This window comes from Copidosoma floridanum, unplaced genomic scaffold, assembly GCF_036245765.1.
Source record: "Copidosoma floridanum isolate Cflo_tuat_1 unplaced genomic scaffold, Cflo_Japanese_pri ptg000040l, whole genome shotgun sequence".
NCBI classification, from domain to species: domain Eukaryota; kingdom Metazoa; phylum Arthropoda; class Insecta; order Hymenoptera; family Encyrtidae; genus Copidosoma; species Copidosoma floridanum.
This window is the reverse complement of record NW_028321917.1, coordinates 4,024,722-4,030,016: the sequence shown is the minus strand read 5'-3', so window position 1 is coordinate 4,030,016 and position 5,295 is coordinate 4,024,722.

Here is a 5,295-nt window from a genome sequence, read left to right as displayed (position 1 = left end):
TTAATTTTTTTTTTTTTTTTTTTTTTTTTTTTTCTTATTTTTATTTTTTAGATGTATTATTTAGAAAACAAATACATAATTGAATGTATTATCAGTGAATACATTTAAAAATGGAATGTTATAGTTACGAACCACACCATAAGTACAAGAAATAGAGTTTCTTTAGTCGGCAGCGATCGTAGCAGAGTGGGTAAGGTACTGGACTCACACGCAGGAGGTCGAGGGTTCAAATGTCTTTATTGGAAAATGTTTTTTTTTTTTTTTTTTTTTGTTTTAGAATAGTAAAAAAAAAAATTCAAAGTCAAAAAAAAATTATTGTGGAAAAATAAAATTAAAATTTGTTAAAAAATTAATTGCTTGGGAGTGTGAGGGGGAATGGTGGGTAAAGGTGTGCAGAAGAGTAACACGGCACGGTTGGCAGATATAGATATATGGTGGGGAGAGGGGAAGTGTATAGAGAAGTGTATAGGTGGTGAGGGGGACGGGGTAAGGGGGGAAACTTGAGAGGAAGAGACTTCGGGTGAAACCACTTTCGTTTCAAAAAAAAAAATCTGTCAGTTTTAAAATTCCAGCCCCCCCGAGTAACGCGACATAAAGAACTTCGTTCTAATAAACCATAATTGTTTCCTTTTCCGAGGAGCGGCTGGCTCCCGACCAGCCGCCTGCGACGGAACCCCCTTTTGCATCCAGATTTCAGGTGTAGGGGCAGCAGAGCCGAGTTGTGCGAGGTGGCACCAAGGCGGCCAGGAGGTGGAGAAGGAGCGCTTGGTTTTTCTTTGTGCGAGGCGATCGGGACGGCTCTGTGGTATGCGCCCTCGCGCGGCAGAGCCAGAAAATACCACGTCACAATCTTCTTAACTTCAAACTTATTATTTTTATTAACTTATTTTTGTTAAACTTATTAACTTCAAACTTTTTATTTTTCACCGTAAGAAATAATTTTTGACGTTAATGAATGGCATTACCGGAAAATTCAGATCAAAATACATTTACTTATTTTCTATTACGCGTTTTTTTTTTTTTTTTTTTTCTTTTTTCCAGTGATTGCGAGCGATTGAGCGCGTTTGATCAATATAGGCGCCTCGTATACTGAGTGGCCCACTGTCAACGTACAGATCCATGTCCATCATAAGAATTTTTAATATTATTTAAACATTTCTTGGGCCAATTTAAATATGACTGTTTTGTTTGAATTAAAATCGCGAAAAAAAGAATCGTGATATTTACAATACAATTATGTTGTAAGATGCGTTGAATAACAGTGAATAAAATTTGAAATAATACGTCGAATGGCAGTACTGTCAAAACTTTTGATTATTTAATTAAAACTCGACGTTTCGGTCGTTTGGATGTAGTATCCCGACCATTATCAGGTACATACGTCCACTGCGTGTAAGATGTAAAGTCACAGTGTAATACCCAAACGACCGAAAAGTCGACTTTCAGTTAAATAATAAATGTTTTGACAGTACTACTATTCGACGTATTGTTTTAAATAAAATTATATATTTTTAATTTTATTTTTTTTTTAATATTAATTTTTAAAGAATTACTAGTATTTAAATTACATTCCAATGGATCGCGTACTTTCATTCATTGATTTTACGTTACGAATTATTGCAGTTCAGTTTCCAAACAGAAAATATCGTTGTCAGCGTTTAAAGAAAAAAAAAATAATAATAATAATGTTAAGTAATCATATCTTAGATGGCATAATAAAGTATAAAGAAAGCGCTATTGCGGTTCTCAAAAGAGCTAAAAGTATGCTACGAGTTACTATTGGTCAAACTAAGACTCAGCAAATAAAAAACAAAATCATGATGCATGGAAAGAAGTGAGCAGATAAGATCCACCGTGGACAGTGGAAACATTTATAAACAAATTGAGTGGATATAATGATAATGATACCCATGAACTTTATACTATCTTGAGTAAGTATGTTTTTACTTTTTGTGTTTTGTTTGTAAAAAACAGTTTTATTGTAATAAAATTATATAATTTTATAGTTGAAACGGAAGTACCTGAGTCATTGATGGATATTGATGATTCTGATGATGAGGACGAAGAAGTTTCTTTGAAGATTTTTTTTTTTTTAGAGACATGGGGGAAATTAACAATAAGTGACGGTGAAATTGTTGTAAGTTTTTACAATAAATAGTTTTCACAGTATTGCAAGCATCCAAAAAAATACATTTTCCATTTTTTTAAAACACCTCACGGTTATTTTAAAAAGAGTTATGACTAAAAAAATGAAAATGCTTTTGGCATGTTTTTCTCTGTATTTTTTTACCATTTCGCTCGTAACTTAGTTCCAGAAGATCGCACACAGTTGTTTTAAAATAAAAAATGAAGCTCTTGTCATCCGCTTTGATTCCCTTCTTGAATTTTTATTTTAAAGCTCAAGACAAAAGTAAAAGTTTCTTGAATTTTTTTAACGATTAGATTATTTTGTTAGTAACTTTTGATGATGGCAATAATTTTCAACGATTTAAAATGAAAATCAAAACTAACGACAAAAACCTTATTTAGGGTTGTTTTAAGACACCATACGAATTTCTGGAGCCCATACATAAGGAAGAGAGTGAAAATATCCCAACAAACACCAAACGTCCAATCAAATTTAACGGCTATTTTTACTTTTTTCTTTACATCTGCCTTCCAAAAGGTTGTAATACGTTTCAAAACTATCCAAAATATAGTTTTTGTCTTCAAACTAAACTTTAGTTTAAAAAACGTGGCCAGCGTTAAGAGTTACAGACAAAATAGTGCAATAGTTCAAAAAATTTAAGAAACTTATACTTTTTTCTTGAACTTTGAATGCTTATATTTTTTGGTGCTTGGAACTTCATACAAAAATTCAAGAAGAAAATGTAAGTTAATGTTAAGAGCTTTATTTTTCATTCTGAAGCGAGTCTGTGTGACCTGGGACTAAGTTACAAGAAAAATGATGGAAAAATACAGCGACAATGTGCAAAAAAATTTTCACGTTTTTTATCATAACTCTATTTAAAATGATCGTAAGGTATTTAAAAAAAAACGAAAAATGGAGGTTTTATAATCAGCTGCAATTTCCTTTTTAAACGGTTGAAAAATATGAAGAATAACGTAAGATATGGACGGAACGAGCTATAAAAATGGAAAATTTCAAGAAATTCGCATCTGACTCTTGAAATTTGAAATTAGCTCATATGTTTGAAAGCTTGCAATATTTTTAAACGACTCAAAACGGATATTGAAGCTTAGGTCAAAAACTTTATTTTCCATTCTTCAACAACTCTGTACTACCTGCTGAAAACAAGTAATCATTAGCAAAGAGTTTATTAATAAAATAATAACGCAATCGCCTATCCCCACACAACCCAAGGCACTTACTGGCTGCTTAGATTATTAATAAAACAAATATAATAACGCAAGCGCCTATCCCCACATAACCCGGGGACTTACTGGTCGCCTTGATTATTTATAATAGGTAAAATAATAACGCAAGCACAAATCCCCACACGTTCTTGGGTGCTTGGATTATTCTATTTATTATAAATAAACAAAGCAACCAGTAAGCGCCCTGGGTTGTGTGGGGATAGGCGATTGCGTTATTATTTTATTAATCATAAATAATTAAAGCGACCAGTAAGTGCCCCGGATTGTGTGGGATAGGGGCTTGCGTTATTATTCACAGGAGAAATAAGTCTTCCCCTACACTCCTGCTGTAGCTCTACTCTGATTGGCTTCGGAACTTTTCCAATGGAAAGTTCCGATAGCGGTGGGGGTATGCAAAGATCCTCTTTGCCAAAGTAATACTACAAGTGTTAGAAAATGATCGTATCCGTATATATAGGCGGCACTAGCGCTCTCTCGGTCTGGCGCGAAAAATTAATCTATTCAATTTACAATAATACTTAGAACAATAATGATTATAATTATTACAATTATGAAGATCAAAAAGTCTTTAATAACAATAAGAAAAGAACTTCCCCAATCATACAAAAGCCTTCCGAGAATTAGGGAACCGATTTTTTTTTGTTTCAGGCATAAACAAGCTTGGCCTTCAAAATACTAGGCCCTTAACGTAAACAAGTAGCATGACTCACCTCAAACGAAAATAAGCCAGACCTTCAAAATAACGAGCCTTCTACGTAAACAAGTGTCCTGCGTGACTACCGGCATGACTCACCTCAACCAAATTAAACAAGCGTGGCCTTCAGTTTACAGCCACTCATACCTTTAAAGAGATTTCCAAAGAAACAGCTTCATTCAAAGAAATTCAAGGACAAATTAGGACAAAAAAGTGGCCTACGTGACTTTTGATACGACTCGCAGGGTATAAAAGACATTGGATTTTCCCGCAGCAATTAGTTGGAATTGAGATTCTGTTCCAGGCGGAGCTTGCGACACTCTATTTTGGCGCCCCCCTCCAACAACCTATGGCGAGTACTTCATCTGTAGTTGTTTCGTGGGCGATCAGGACAGTTCAAGTGAGTAATCGCATTCCTAAGTGTGTTCAAGATACCTGGACGTCGCCTCCTGGGACAAGCTCGCTCTTCACCCCACTGAGACTCTACTCATTGGAATCACCGAGAACTAGAGTAACCAACCGACTTTCCCAGAATTCAATTGGCCTGGCACGTTAGTGCCTAACCAGGTAACGGACTCACTACCCAAAACAAAATAAAGGACGGAAAGCGCCACCTACATCTCCGTAGTCTATGACCGTGAGCTAGGTCATTACACAAGTACACCTAAACGAAGTGGTCAAAATTGAAACTAAAACCTATCCCCCGCTGCATCCACCTAGAATGTATATATATATATATATATATATATATATATATATATATATATATATATATATATATATATATATATATATATATATATGTGTGTGTGTGTGTGTGTGTATAAATTTTATATTAAATGTAGATATTAAAGAAAATCAATACAAATTATAAATTAAAAATCAAAATACATCTTATTAAGGCTTTAGAATCACAAACTTTTTTCATAGTGCAGGTCAACTGTATTGGTTTGAACATTACCATCACGAATGATTAGATCTTGTTCAGGTTGTCTAGACGATATACTTCAGGAAATTGAATACATTCATTTATTTTTTCAGCTATTCAGCAAGTCCAGATGTTAATAACACATCAAAGCCGTTTAGTAACAATGACCGTAAGGCTAAACGTATATTACTTTCTGGAACGTATCACCTGCATGGACACCTTTGCTCTGGAAATGTTGCATTTTTTGGTATTTTCGTTCTATAATCTAATTCGTACTAATAGAAAAATGTATTGC